At 39.5% G+C, this 16,496-nt stretch overlaps 1 protein-coding gene across 1 annotated transcript in view; it reads right to left on the bottom strand.

Moving 5' to 3' along the window:
• The window catches only part of FOXO1 (forkhead box O1), a 115,067-nt gene that overhangs the window by 47,580 nt on the left and 50,991 nt on the right, over positions 1–16,496 (bottom strand).

Genomic DNA, 16,496 nt, shown 5'->3' with positions numbered 1-16,496 from the left:
TAAGAGAGCTGCTAGAGTAGATGCTGGTTTTACCACCAAGATTATCCTAAATTATTTGTGCGCAAAAGGGAAGACTACACAGAGGACAATTTTTAAAAAAGGTTTATGTTGAATGTGATAGAATAAGCCTAAATTATTTCAATTTCCACTAAAAAATAAAATGAAGACTTGCCACTCAAGAAACATTTTAAATGTGTAAGAGTTGAATGTTACTTGTTCCTACAGGTCCATCTTCTGGAAAATCTGAATAGTGATATTATATATGTACTAGAGGCCTGGTGCACCAAATTTGTGCACTCAGGGGGGGGTCCCTCAGTCCAGCCTGTGCCCTCTCGCAATCCGGGAGCCCCCGGGGAGCGGGCCTAAGCTGGTAGTCGGACATCCTTAGCGCTGCCGCAGAGGGAAGACTCTCCCGCCACCACTGCTGCACTCGCCAGCCGTGAGCCTGGCTTCTGGCTGAGTGGCGTTCCCTCTGTGGTAGCGCACTGACCACCAGGGGGTAGCTCCTGCATTGAGAGTCTGGCCCCTGGTGGTCAATGCACATCATAGTGACCAGTCATTTCTCCGTTCGTTGATTTATTAGCCTTTTATTATATAGGGTGTGTGCGTACGCGCGTGTGTATGTGTGTGTGTGTACACACTTATTAATGTGCACATATAAGGTTTTACCTTATCTCAAGTAACTCAGGTATTTCATAATTAGCTTGATGCCTGATAATTTTAATTCTCCTGGGCTTTAGAATACATGATATAGTCTATCTATGTAGTTCTCTCCTTTTAAAAAATATATTTTTATTGATTTCAGAGAGAACAAGGGGGAAGGAGAAAGAAAGAAACATCAATGATGAGAATCACTGATTGGCTTCCTCCCACATGCCCCCTACAGGAGATCAAGCCCACAACCCAGGCATGTGTCCTAACCGGGGAATTGAACCATTACCTCCTGGTTCATAGGTCACCACTCAACCACTGACCCACACCAGCTGGGCTATATGTAGTTCTCTTAGACTGTTTATCTTCCTTTGTGTTCTTTATACTTACATTAGAATAGATTCAGATGCCTTCAGGATAAAGTTATATTGACACTATGCAAGGACACCAAGCCCCCAGCATCGATAAGAAGGCAGAGAAATGCATAATCTATACTACAGATGACTAAAAGGTAGCCATTCTCTGCTGGAAGCTTTCTTCTTTGAAAATATCATAACAGGTAATATTGGCTCTACATTAGACAGCTCTGTATTTGCTCACACATCTGTAAATATTACTGCCATCCCTAAAAACAGTCCTATGTAGAACAAACCACACACCACTATGTTACTAAGATGCTATTTTTTTCCAGACAGAAACCAAAAGTGTATCTATTCAATATCATAGACAACAAAACAGCTATAAGTATCTCCTCCTTCTTCCTAAAATCCAATTGATTCCTATTTAACACAAACTCTTTCCCTTGATTCTTAAACTACTTCAGGAATGCAGATTTGCTATGAATAATCACATTTATTAAATTCCCTAGAAACCTGGGGTCTGTTTCCAGAATTTAAAAACTGATACATAGTTCTTGATTTACTCAAAATCAAATAACAAACCTGGGTACATAGTTCTTGATTTACTCAAAATCAAATAACAAACCTGGGTAGAATGTTCTTCATCATATATATATATATATATATATATATATATATATTATTTAACATTTTTTTAAAACTCTGAAATATGCACTCGGAGTTTGTAATAGTAAAGGAACAGGCAACCCCAGGGGAAAAAATGTATGCTCAGCTAAATTAAAGTCCTATTAACATGCTTTTAGGTGGACAAAACTGGCAACTCAAAATTTCCAATGATAAAAAAATATTATCAACTATTATCCAGTCCTCATTTTTAGTCAGCAAAATTACACAAGGTAGAAAACGTCAATACTAAAAGTTAGTAGTACATGTCTACAGGAGTAAATTAACTACATAAAAAAATAAAACTTAAAAATCACTGCTTTGGTCATATAATTTTATTCCCTGACCAAGGAACAAGTGGATATTTTTCAGGATATTTTGAGGATAATTCCAATTTCTTTGCAGATGCTCAGTAACAATTCTAAGCAGTCCAGAGTGTCATAGTTGCTGCTTACAACTTTAATAGTATTGCCCTGGCCAGGTGGCTCAGTTGGTTGAAGTGTCATCCCATACACCAAAAGGCTGAGGGTTTGGCTTTGACCCTGATCAGGGTGCCTATGGGAGGCAAGTGATCTATGTTTCCCCCTCACATCATTGATGATTCATATTCATATTCTCATTCTCTCTCTCCCTCTCTCTCTCTCTCTCTCTCTCTCTCTCTCTCTCTCTCACCCTCAGGTGAGAATTAAAAAAATTAACTATCAGCAATGGACAAGGCCTTCACTTTTCCGGCATTATTACCAGTAATCCAATTCCAACTACACTCCACTTCTCAATTGCCTCTACCCGCCACCCTCTCCTACAACCATCCCTTTGTTCAGGCTGCTCCTACCACCCTGAATCTCTTCCCTGCCTGGCCCAAAATACAGCCACAGCCTGTTGAAAGTCTACCTACACTTCAGCACTCATCTTAAGTGTGGGTTCTATTTTTCCTGGTGCTTCTAAACCCAATGTGACCTTTCTAGTGACTGAAACCCAAACTATTCCCTTTTACATTTCCCTCTACTCACTTGCCCTTAATATTTAAGTATCAATTGTTAGCCTCTTAATGAAGAAACTGTGTTGTGGCAGGGCTGACAAAAATAATCATAATGTTAAAAATAATCATAGTGTTTTAAAAGATGCCACAAACTATACCAAAAGTGCTGCCAACATTAACCACTAAGAGATGTCTCTTAATATAGGGTGGGGCAAAAGCAGGTTTACAGTTGTTCACATGGAAAATGATACAATGAATCTATAATAATAATAGCATAATATGCTAATTAGACCGGATATCCTTCCGGATGAAGCCGGGGCTGTGAGGGAAGCCTGGGTCGGTGCTGGCAGCTGGGGGAAGGAAGGCCTACTGGCCTACTCTTGCACGAATTTCATGCATCGGGCCTGTAGTAGTAATATAAGAACAAACTCTGTGTTTTGGGTACTCAGAACTGTAAACCTACTTTTGCCCCACTCCATATACGTGATTTATAGCTAGCAGGTATGAACCTAATCATCTATAACAGTGATTTTCAACTGGTGTGCCATAAGAATTTTTAAAACATGCAATACCTATTTAGTCAGAGGCACTGACCTCTTTTCCCTTACAACAGACAATACAATAGTCATCTGGTGTGAATGCCTTGTCTTGAACCATAAATACTAGTATATAGGTCATATAATTGAGTTGCATCTTATTGGTCATGTTGCATAATAAGGTTGTGTCTGCTTGGTTAAAGCTTGGAAATCCTTATATACAAGTATAGGCACCTGATTTTTTTAAGTCACTATGGAGCAAAAGGGTAGATAATTATTTTTTGTAAATCAAAATTATACCTGTTTTTTGTCAGATTGGCAAAAAAGACAATGTGTTTATTTTGTGCTGCAAATTCCAATAAATAGTTTATGTGTGCCATGAGATAAAAAATTAGAATATGTACATGGGCTGAATAATAAAAAATACCAAAAACCTGGGAGAATAGAAAAAAATATTCTGACATGATAATACAGTGGAACTTATAGAAAGGCAATGTCTACTTAACCAAAACACTGTGAAAACAGTTTTTCCAAATGTTAGATAGCAAGATAAACTGTAAAAATTGAAGGTCAAAATGACCTCGCTAATTTCCCATATGAAGCATCTTACTTCATTTGTTCCAAATGTGCTCTTGGTTTCAAACATAGCCAAGTTGACTATTTACCAAATTGAGGTTAGATCACCATTCAACACTGAGATTATACCACACCCATCCTGGCACCTGAAGCTATCTAACCTAAAACAGACTCTTTCAAAGAATAGCAACATTTCAGAAGTAGTACATCAGCTACTGTCAACTTATGAAAAGGAGGTTTTAACTGACCACATACCATGTTCTTTATTTTTTGGAAGAACAGGGAAGAAGACAGGGTACCAAGAGATTGAGGAAGGCTGTGGAAGTGACTGTCCATGCTAGACTCTCTACTTGCCAGAATCCCCCTCACCTTCCATTCTTCCCAAGCCATACTATCAAATCAGGGTCCTTCACCCCCACTTTCTAAAAAACTTATCTCATCACATCTCTGACCCTGATTAAAAGTCCTTGGTGACTTTCTTTTTCCATCAGGTAAAGATCAAGTTTATGCAAGGCTCTCAGATCTAAACACTGCCTGACTCTGAAGCTTTGTCTCACCCTGTCTCTCCCTTCAGACTTTGTAGTTAGGCTTCCAAAATAAACTGTGCCATTTCATGCACAGGCTCTCCATAAATCCCTCAAATTTCTTATAAGTGAGGTCTCCCTGTCCCTCCTGACCAGAGGTCACTGCTGCCTCGTGCATGCCCCCCCTTGTGCTTTGTCCATACTTCTGTTACAGAGGGAGACACAAGGTGCTGCAACTGCAAGAAATGAAAAACTGGAGGACAGTGACCATTTTTCCTTGTCCTACACCCTGAGTGCCTAGCAAAATGCCAGAGACACAGCAAGGAGTCAGAGTACCTGATATTTATATCAATGTTGCAATCCTTGGACTACTGTAACATTGCAAACCCACAGAGGCAGACAACTACACATCCAACTCACTAAAAACGAGTCCTTGAAAACCCACATTCTCATTGGAGATGCTTTTAGGCTATTCCCTCGCTAATTTCCCACATGAGGCATCTTACTTCATTTGTTCCAAATGTGCTCTGCTACACATCAGGCACTGTTCTAGGCACAATGGATAGGTGGGTGGGTGGATGGGTGGATGGATGGATGATGGATGAATAGGAGGGAGAGGGAAAAATAAAGTTAGGTATTGTCTCCACTCTCAGGGAATTTAGAGCCTACTGGAGGAGTCTATAACCCCAAATACAACATTCAGTAGTCAGTATTCATTATAAAACACATAGATAATAAGTCTCTATACATTCAGTGCTTTTATTCTCATCCACTATTTGACCTCCTTTGGCTACTAAAGTTATTTCTGTTGCCTTTGGGTGTTTTACATCATTCTGACACTTAGCAACATAAGGTGGACTAGAAGGGCCAATAAATGAAACCTGTATTTACAGATAGGAAATGAAATCTCAATTCTAGTGGTAGAAGGAACTACAGCGACAGACTAGCCCAAGTCCTTCATTTTATAGAATGAGTGACTCAAGACAGAGAGACAAACTACGTGAACTGCCTGGGGTCTTCAAACATGTCTCTAGCCGAATAAATTTAAAATCCAGATCTCCTAAATCTCAACCCCATTCTCTTTCCCTCTCTCTTGCCCATTACCTGATAGTAAGGTGCCCGTGATGTGTTCAGTTAAGTCCAAAGTCATATGAAAAGCTGAACTGGTGTTTCTTGGGGCAGAGGAAATGACAAAAACCAAAGGCAACAAGGTAGTACCATATATTCTCATAACCAAATGCTTTCTTCAGCTGTTAATATTTTTAGCATTTGTGGTAAATAGAATTAATGGTCTCAATTGTTCCCATGTACTTATTTTCCATGGACAATGCTATTAAAGTTGCAAGCAGCAACTATGACACTCTGGACTATTTAGAATTGTCACTGAGTATCTGCAAATGAGCATCAACTCTGGTTGGCTGAAGTACTTCCCTACTCCTTGATTTCAGGCTTTGCATGCGACTTATTTTGGCCAATGGGATGCTAGTGAACCTGACACTAACTGAGGAACTTGCACATCTGATACCACCATAAGAAGAACAGATAGTTACTTACCTTCCAAACTGGGCCTCAAAGTGAGAAACAGTGAGCTGCCCCAGACAACTTCATGCAGTACATGTGAGCAAAAAATAAATGCTTATAAGTGTATAAGCCACTGAGATTTTGAGGTTGTTATGCAGCAAAAGCTGACTGATAGAATGTCTTATCCTTCAAATCAAGAATTCATACTTCTGGTTATCTGTCACTGTGCATCCCCTCAGAGTATTAGCTCCCTGTTAAAGTAACAATCCCTTTACTCTTTTTTATTTACATTTTACTAATTTTGAGGCCATCTTTTATTTGAATTATCTTCCAAAAAGAATAGGATTCTAAATTAAAATTATCACCCAAGTGCTTTACTGATTCTGAAGGTAGATATTTTGTAAATGGGAGAAAAATATATCCTTTTGGTATCACTTCATGAAATGCCACCTTCTCCTTTCAAAGCAGTAAGATTTGTCACAATCACAGTTAATTTATTAAAAAATTAATTTTCAGCTTATATGATGGATCCTACAGATAGGTGAGAAGTATATGTATTTTTTAATGCAGATACTAAAGATTTTTAAAAGACTCTGTTAAAACTCTAAACTGAAATAAGTATTAAAATACAAATTATAGAGCGTCGGCCTGCGGACTGAAGGGTCCCAGGTTCGATTCCGGTCGAGGGCATGTGCCTGGGTTGCGGGCACATCCCCAGTGGGAGATGTGCAGGAGGCAGCTGGTCGATGTTTCTCTCTCATCGATGTTTCTAACTCTCTATCTCTCTCCCTTCCTCTCTGTAAAGAATCAATAAAATATATTTAAAAAAAAAAAAAAAAAAAACTCTAAACTGAAATAAGTATTAAAATACAAATTTTTAATAATCTTTTTAAAGGTCCACTCAATGTAAATGTACTTCAATTTAGCCATTTTCTTATTCCAGTGTATAGCTCAATGTTGTTAAAACTACTTTAATTTAATTAATTATCATTATCTTCTGTAATTTTTGAAGCTCAGTAGACTTGAAATAAATTACGTTTGGATGACAAAACACATTCAATAAAGTCATCTGGAGGGTAGAACCAAACTGAGAATCTACTGTTTATTTTCCTTCTGCCTTCTGTGGCAAGGTTAATTTGTTTCCTTTCTTTATCCTGTCTTATAAAATGAAAAGGATAAAATTATTTTTGAAAGTATACAATTTTCACGTTTTATATATCAGTATACACAGTATTATATGCGTGGTGTGTGTACAAAATTATGCATGAATACAGGTTTGAAGGCATCTATCTTTTGATATCCAAACAGCTGGTGATCTTCTTAGGAAAACAAAGGCCGATTTGTCCATTTTGGACTCTAGTTAACCAGCATTTGACCAGGAAAACAAAGTTAAACAATCCTCTCTCTTTTTGAACCAAAAAACAGTAGAATAGCATGTTTTCAGGGAAGCTTGGATTTGCAAATATTGAAACTGATATCTGAAGATAGTCTTCAGGGAAAAAAAATCCCTTAGGGCCAAGGGTTCTTAACATAGAAGCCAATGGATAGAACTCAAAGAATTTAGTGAACTTAAGGGGAAAAAAACATATATTTTTATTTTTACTAATCTCTCACTGAAACTTAGCATTTCTTTCAATTATGAAAACTGGTACTGCAGCACAGTATTAGTAGTACCTGTGACTCTCACACCAATGGAAATCTGATACCTTCACATTACAGTTGCTGTCAAAAATTCAAAATATTATTTACTTGTGATGAGTACCTCAAAATTATGTTGACTTGCTACTAAATCCTATTGTTTTAATGTATTGATAAAGAAGCACATCTATTACCATATGATAAATTTCACTATAACTAGTTTTCTTTGCAATCACACGTGTAGCTATTAACTGTCAGAGTGGGGAGAAAGACAAGCATACTGGGGAAAGAGAGAGAAGATAACATATGTCTATAACATCAAAATTAAAAAATGGTAATTATGATGAGGCATCTGTCTATTTGGCACCATCTAAAACTGGCAAGCAATAATTGTACAACAAGGGGATATTTAGTGTGTGAGGTTTAAGACATTGTGCCAGAAAACCTAAAGCATCCAAGTTGTTAAACATTGTAATAAGCAGGTAATCCTAGGCCTAGCGTCCAAGTTTCTGCCCTAACCTGTTCCTTATGATTATGATTTTAAAACATCCCAGTGTCAGCAGGTTCACTGTGAGTCAGACCTGAAATAATAAATGGCTTATTTTCCATCCTGATGGAGGAAATACATCATGGCTCTTTGTGGCTTGCTTAACTGAGGCTGTTTTTACAGGAAAATATAAAAATAACTAAGTCATCCCGCCTTACCATTTTTATTTTTTATCAACAAAGCTCTATATTACAATCCACTTTGAATAGAAAAAGCATGTTTTCAATGTAAGCTATAAAAACAATACCTCATGAACACTTAGGAGGAAAAATAATATAAACAGTCAGAAAGAAATTAAGTTTTGACCAACAAATACCTGGTTGGTCAAGATAACCAATTAAATGCATTCACTTCATCAAGATAAAGTACGGCTTATTTAAACTGTCAACCACATGATAATGCTGTTAATGACAGCCAAAATCTTTCACACCTTTTGTTAAAGTTGCCAGGATTTATAAAACTACATTTATTTATACATAAATATATACATTCATTCCAGAACCCCATGTCTTTAATTATCACAAGCTCTCAAGTTAGGGGAAAGTGACATCTTTACCAAAAAAGAATGCTTATCCAATGACATCTGTACTTCATATGGACTATAAAACCGATCATGTCTGCAGATAAAATAACTAGAATGAGTGAGCAGGAGAACAGTTTGTTCTGTCTTGCTATTTAAACATATTCTACGTAAACTTACGACTTCCGAAAACCACTGATGACACTACTTCAGAATGTACCCAAAATTGTGCTACAGTAGGTTCTATACATTTAAAAATAAAAAATGTTTGGTAGTGATGACATTTTTTTAAATTCTCACCTGAGGATATTTTTCCCATTATTTTTTTTTAATTTTTTTTAGAGAGGGAGGGAAGGAGGGGAGAAAACATTAATGTGAGAGAGACACATTGGATTACTTGCCTCCTGTATGCGTTTCAGGGGCTAATCATCGAACCAGCACCCATTACACACCCTTGACCAGGAATCGAACCCCAAACCTTTGATCCCCAAGCCAACACTCTAACCAGCCAAGGCTAAAAATAAAGGCTGTTTGAACAAGACTTCATCACTGTAGCCAATATTAAGTACAGAGTATATATGTCAGCGTATGACCAATGAATTTAGAATTATATATAAGGTTCTCAGTGGATAAGAACATTTGAAGACAAAAAAAAAATCCGTAACTCTGCTGACTTATTATGTTGAGAGAATGAAGCCATCATTCCATCCTATCTCCATGAAATGGTGCTGAGAGGTAATAAAATCTGCTAGAGCCCTGACCAGTGTGGCTCAATTGGTTGGCCATCATCCCATGCACCGAAGGGTGGTGGGTTCAATACCCGGTCAGGGCACATGCCCAGGTTTCAGGCTCATCCCTGGTTGGGGGAGTGCAAGTGGCAGTTGATTGATATTTCACTCTCACATCAATGTTTCTCTCTCTCTCTTCCTCTCCTCTAAAAATCAGTTAAAAAATCTTAGGGGGAAATAAAACCTGCTAGAAGTTCCCACTGACTTACTGCCCATTCCCTTCTCACTTGACTCTTAGTGTGCCCCTGAGCATAAATGGAGAAATGAAGAAAGAACACATAAAGACAAACACAAGTTGTATTTGGTGGTGTTTTCATTTTCAAGTACTAATAAGTTTTAAAAGGCAAAACTGCACTCTCAAGAGCCCTGCTATCTCCCTCCTGCCATCACAGCTAGTGTTTTCAATAGTATAAAAAATGAAAAACTGGGGGCAAAGTTTTACCCTGCCTAATACAGGAATTACCAAGGACAGGATCCATCTAGTTAGGCTATTAGAAGCCAGTCAGAGAAAGCACTGTACTTGGAAGTTCCAATTTGCCACCTTCAATTTATTTTTTTTTAAATATATTTTATTGATTTTTTACAGAGAGGAAGGGAGAGGGATAGAGAGTTAGAAACATCGATGAGAGAGAAGCATCGATTAGCTGCCTCCTGCACACCCCCTACTGGGGATGTGCCTGCAACCAAGGTACATGCCCTTGACCGGAATCGAACCTGGGACCCTTAAGTCCCCAGGCCGACGCTCTATCCAGTGAGCCAAACCAGCTAGGGCCACCTTCCATTTATTAACTGTCACACAGTGGAGACTTCGAGTCTCATGGACAAAATTTGGACTTCACCACCTCTTCCATGAGGTTCTATAAAGCTCAAATGGCACAGAATATGGCAGACACGCAGCACACCACAGACACTAAAATATCAAAAGATGTGCCCTTTATGAAGAAAAAGATGTTACAGAGTCTCCATGAATCTTTAAAACTAAATATCAGGATGACACTTCAGGTTTTCAACCTTATGGAAAAAGACAGAAGGGATTCTTGATATATATGTGTGTGTTACACATACATACACATACAAATATACACACATACACAAGTGCAAGCATATCTATGGAGATTTCTTTCAAAAAGTAGGATGACCCTACAATTTCAATGGCCAAGAAAATTTTTAAGTCCTAGGCACAAAAATTTCTTGTTTGTTTTCTTAAGTCAATTCCATTATTAGTATATCAACTGATCTCGAATTTTAACGGCAATAGTTTAAAGAGGAAATGATCCACAAATTTTGTTTTCCCTTTCCCCATACTTTTTCATCAGCAACACAAGGGCAAAGAATTAAACTTTTACCAGCCACAATTTTAAGAAATCTGCTGGATGATCCCAAGTATTTGAACTTTGAGATCTTGGTTAAAAAGAACACCTAATGCACATAAACTCTTATTTCTCCATCAGGATTATCACTAGGTCAATGAAACAAGCAAAGTCAAAGTGTCCTCCAGCCTAGCCGGCGTGGTTCAGTGGTTGAATGTCAACCTATGAACCAGGAGGTCATGATTCGATTCCTGGTCAGGGCACATGCCCGGGTTGCGGGCTCAATCCCCAGGAAGCACCCGGTCAATGATTCTCTCTCTCATTGATGTTTCTCTCTCTCTCTCTCTCTCTCTCTCTCTCTCTCTCTCTCTCTCTCTCTCTCTCTCTCTCTCCCTCTCTGAAATCAGTAAAAAAGTATCTTCTCTTGGAGGGTAGCAGGGTCTGTGTGAGGAACAGCTAGAAGTGGAGAGCATAAAAGGTCAGATGTGACATAGAGTTATATGTGGTTAGAAGAAGCCTCCTTCCTTTGTGATCCGCTTCTCCAACCCTTCCCCAATCTAAATCAATTCTTATTTTCAGTTTGGTGTTTAAAGAAAAAAAGAGTTACCACACACAGAGGGATTTTAAGTCTGAGACTTTAATCACATCAAAGTCTAGAACTTCAAAGGTGCAGTTCCAACAGCAACTTGGCTCCCACTGGCAATATGAGTGTTACTGTATATGGTAGTCTCTCTGACTTAAGACCTTGATATGTGTGTGGGCAGTGTGGCCAAGTCACAGACACTATGAACTTCCTGCCTCTTACTTGGTTGAGTTTAGTGAGGCATCTACATTTAAAAAAGGTCCCCAAAGAGAAAGCACATTTGGGTCACTGCAGAACCACCTGAGTGACTACCTGGGAGCCCCGCTTTTCCAGATGTTTAATCTTCCATCAGGATCCCAGGACTGACAGGACAGCTCATAGGATTTCAAGTTGGACCTTCATTGCTGGTACCATTAAATGGCTCATTTTACTAAGAGCTTATGAAGAGCTTTGACAGAAGAGAAAGTATGTCAAGCTCCCCCTTAAGAGAAAAAAATAGAAAGAAATAAACTAGCACGCAACTCAGTATTTGAACTAGTGGGAGTTACCTTTTCTCTACCATAGTGTTTTCCAAAGGTATTTTCCAGCAGTTCTAGTTCCTGATTTCAGTGGCCACTCTGTTTCAGGAATAAGAACAAAATTTAATACAGAGACAAATGTTGGTAAATCCCAGGGAACTAACCTGACGACAGTGGTTTTGTGCAGGTTCACCCAACCCTGCCAGGATGCTTCTAAAAGCCAAACTGTTTGATGTATGCTTGGTCCCCACTGTCCTGTCTCCTGCAGTGGCTGAAAATATGGAGGCTGGATACATATAACCACCAGGATGTGTGCTGACTATGAGCTAAGTCCACTTTAGAAAGGCAAGAGCACTACCGGGAATATGACCCTACGTTTCAAAGAACAATCCTGCAATATGATGGCACCATATTGAAGTCATCTGAACACACTACCCAGAACCGTGGTCGGCAAACTGCGGCTCACAAGCCACATGCGGCTCTTTGGCCCCTTGAGTGTGGCTCTTCCTAAGCCTTAGGAGTACCCTAATTAAGTTAATAACAATGTACCTACCTATATAGTTTAAGTTTAAAAAATTTGGCTCTCAAAAGAAATTTCAATCGTTGTACTGTTGATATTTGGCTCTGTTGACTAATGAGTTTGCCGACCACTGACCCAGAAAGTAGCCTATAAGACTCAAGGTCACTGGGTTTATAAAAGTCTTGAAAATATAGTTAGTCCACTTCATTTTACATATAGGAAAACTAAAAACAGAGGGTTTTGTTACTGAGAATGATGCTGGAAGAATTAAGTCAGTGGGACAGATACCAAGGCCCTGGACCCTGCAGAGAAAAAGTACACATCTAGCAATACCCATTATCTGGTGGCCAGCCTTCCAGCAATCTCAGCTGTTTAGAACACATTTAAACTGCTTGAACAAATAGTGAACCAGAAATTCAGGGACAAAGACAATGATAAAAGCAGAGTGCTAATCACAGAGCACAGAGACCCCCTCAGACCGTAAGCTAGAGTCCGCTGGATTTAAAATTTATATAAAACTAGAGGCCCGGTGCACGAATTCATGCACCAGTGGGGTCCATCAGCCTGGCCTGCGGGATCAGGCCAAAACCGGCTCTCTGACATCCCCCGAGGGGTCCCAGATTGCAAGAGAGCATAGGCCAGGCTGAGGGACCCCACTGGTGCACGATCGGGGCCGGGGAGGGACACAGGAGGTTGGTCAGCTGGGAAGGGACTGTGGGAGGACTCCAGGGCGTGCCCGGCCTGTCTCGCTCAGTCCCAATCGGCTGGACCCCAACAGCAAGCTAACCTGCCAGTCAGAGCTTCTGCCCCCTGGTGGTCAGTGCACTTCATGGCAACTGGTCGACTGGTCAACTGTCTGCCCCTGGTGGTCAGTGCACATCATAGCAAGCAGTTGAGTGTCCTTAGCATATCATTAACATATTATGCTTTGATTGGCTGAACGGCCAACCGGACAACCAGACACTTAGCATATTAGGCTTTTATTATATAGGATAAGGTCAGTTATTTAACACACTATATTATACAGTTATCCTGAGAACCTCATTCCATCCTAGCTTGAAGACCATTTTTAAGTAGCTAGAGACCAATCAACACATAGTTACAAAGAAATGTTTCAATAGCTCCAGAAGGCATTATAAAACAGAAAAGGGGGATGTTCCCAATGACTACCCCCAGTCACCCCAGTAAGGTAAAAAGCATAAGGTGAACTCAGATGTTCAGGAAAAGTACATTCATGCAACAAACACTTGCTGAGCATCTACTATGTCCTGGGTTCAAAGAAATGAACAAAACAGACAAAAATGCTTTCTTCATGGAGCACGTGCTCTAGAGGGGAGATGACAAGCAGACACATGGTCAGGTGGCAATAAATGCTATGAAGAAAAATAAAGCAGAAAGGAGGGTGGGTGGAATGTACTGGGGAGGGTGAAAGCTACAATTATCAATAGATTTTTAAGGGAGGTGAAAAAAAGAAAGTTAGCCATCCTCATACCTGGAGAAGAGCATTCCAAACAGAGGCAAATGATGGTGCGAAAGCCCTGAGGCAGGAGGATGCTTGGCCTGCAAAGAGGTCACTGTGACCAGAGAAATATGAAAAAGAGGGAAAGGAGGTCAGAGGAATAACTGGAAGATTAGGCCAGGGAAGCCTCCTGCACCATTAGAGGAACCTCAGCTTTTATACTGAGGGAGCTGGTCAGCAATGGGGGAAGGTTTTCAGCAAAGAATTTCTCTGGCCCTTCAGACAATAGGCTAAAAGGAAGCAAAAGGCCAAAGCAGGACACCAGTTAGGAGGCATGGCAAACAACAGGTGAGAAAAATATGGCTTCGACCATGGGTAGCAGTAGAGGAGATAAGAAATGGATGAAAATCTGGATATATTTTGAAGGTATAGATGGCAGAATGTGCGGATTAAATTGTATGTTAGGGGATGGGGGGAAGAAAGAAAAAAGGTCATCTTGAATTTAAAAATATTTTAAAGTTATTTGGACTATTTACTTAAATGGAACACAGCCCTGGCTGGTGTGGTTCAATTGGTTTGAGTGTCATCCCATACATCACAAAGTGGTGGGTTTGATTCCTGGTCAGGGTACATACCTAGGTCGCGGGTTTCATCCCCATTTGGGGTACAGGAGTTACATTGATATTTCTCTCTCACACTGGTGTCTGTCTGTCTGTCTCTCTCTCTCTCTCTCTCTCTCCCTCTCTCTAAAATTCAAAAAGGGGCACACAAATATCTCTAACAGACCACACTAAGACAAGAATACTGCACACACAACAAAAATAAAGAGGTCTCTGCAGAGGGTCAAATGTTTGAAGAAGCATGAAAGATAAAAGATAGAAATATTGATAAAAAGACAAGAATCAAAACAGGCATCTATAGAAAGTTCTATGGAGGAAATGAGTCTTGAGGATGAGACAAGGTAGGCCTAATGAAGAGGTTAGGGAAAAGAATTTCAGATGAAGAGGCTCAGCAGATGGCAAAATACATGCAAGGAAGGACAAGAGGTCTATCAATAAAGTCAGTCACTGGTAGGAGCAACAGGTCATTACCTAATGGGAAGTCACTCGGTGGCACGAAAAGGCTATGAAGAAGAATATTATTTATTACAGGAGGTTAAGTGTTAGAAGCTAGCACAGGGGCAGAACCAGACTGAAATACAGAGGGAAGATGAAGCTATTGTTTGTGCTGAGTTAAGGTCGGTGCCAGAGGAAAGAAACACAATAAAAGTTAAGACCTAAAAAGGACACCCACAAAATGAAAAGAATAAACTGGCACTACATGGTAGTCTAGATGGAGGGCCAGGGACAAAAGGAACAGGCCGAGAAAGTAGCAACTAATCCCTATGGCCAATTTCAACTCATTGGTGGTGGTAGATTCTTAGAAGAAACACTAGACAAATTCTAAGTTTTTCAGGTTTGTGATTTTTTTCAAGTGAAATCCATTCTGCTCTAGAACTCTTACCCTAACATGCAAAACATACACAAATGCTCCTCCCCACCCACCTTAGTGAATCCAAGCCACTTTAAATTGGGTTCAATTCCAGGTTGGGGCATGTATAGAAGACAATCGATCGATGTTTCTTTCCACCCACCCCCAACCTCCTTCCATTCTCTAAGTATGTCCTCAGGTGAGGATTAAAACAATAAAAATAAAATAAAAAATAGAGAGAGCCCTAACCAGTTTGGCTCAGTGGATAGAGCGTCGGCCTGCAGACTGAAAGGTCCCAGGTTCGATTCCTCTTGGTTGCGGGCACATCCCCAGTAGGGGGTGTGCAAGAGGCAGCTGATCAATGTTTCTAACTCTCTATCCCTCTCCCTTCCTCTCTGTAAAAAATCAATAAAATATATTTTAAAATAAAATAAAATGAGAACCCAGGGCAGGGGCAGGCTAGCAGGGGTCAGTGATGGGGGGGTGTAGAAGGGGGGCGGACATTAGTAAGACTTTCAACAATAAAAGATTAAAAAAAATAAAAATAAAAAATAAAAAAGAGAGAGAGAGAGAAACAGAGATCAGATTCTTTTGACAGATAAAGAGAAGACCAAGATAAAATGTGCCTGGTATACAAGGGCCAGACAGGGAATTCAGTTCCAGCCTCTGGAGACACAGAACCACCGTAGACAGGCCTCAACAGGCCAGCACAACTTCCATCCTAACTTATATCTGGGTGAAGGAACAAAAGAAAAAATATCAAATGATTTGAGGAGGAAGAGGGGAAAAAAGAGTGGCTGGTTTGATTCCAGGTTGTGGACTCGATCCCCAATGCCCAGTAGGGGGTGTGCAGGAGGCAACTGATTCTCTCTCTCTCCTTCTCCCTTTCTCTCTAAAAATATTTAAGAAAAGAAAAAAAATAAATAGTATTTAATTTTCAAAGTTTCTAAACAATTAAAGCATGTGTATTCTATGCCATACATATGCAAAACAAATGAGATGTTTTATATGTGAAATTCTCTGGAGAGAATGAAAGCTCTAGAGTATGAGCCTAAGATCATAATGAATAAGAAGTCTAGTTCTCACACAGACTTTAGGCCACTGAGCAAATAATAAACCAATTCAGCTTCATTCTTTCATTGGCAAAATAGAAAGCAACATGTGACATGCCTGTCAAAACTACATCATCTGCATTTTTAAATATTCCTTACACAGTAGTTCAAGATTTAAGAACTTTAAATGTACAAGTATAAATGCCAATTCATAATAAGATAAACATTCTTCAAAGTTCCCAAGAGCTGTATTTCATATTACAGGATAATGTTTTGGTGGGT

The sequence above is a fragment of the Myotis lucifugus genome, unplaced genomic scaffold (genome assembly GCF_000147115.1).
Source record: "Myotis lucifugus unplaced genomic scaffold, Myoluc2.0 scaffold_7, whole genome shotgun sequence".
Lineage (NCBI taxonomy): Eukaryota > Metazoa > Chordata > Mammalia > Chiroptera > Vespertilionidae > Myotis > Myotis lucifugus.
Note: the sequence above shows the minus strand (reverse complement) of the source record. Positions and strands in the feature narration are given on the sequence as shown.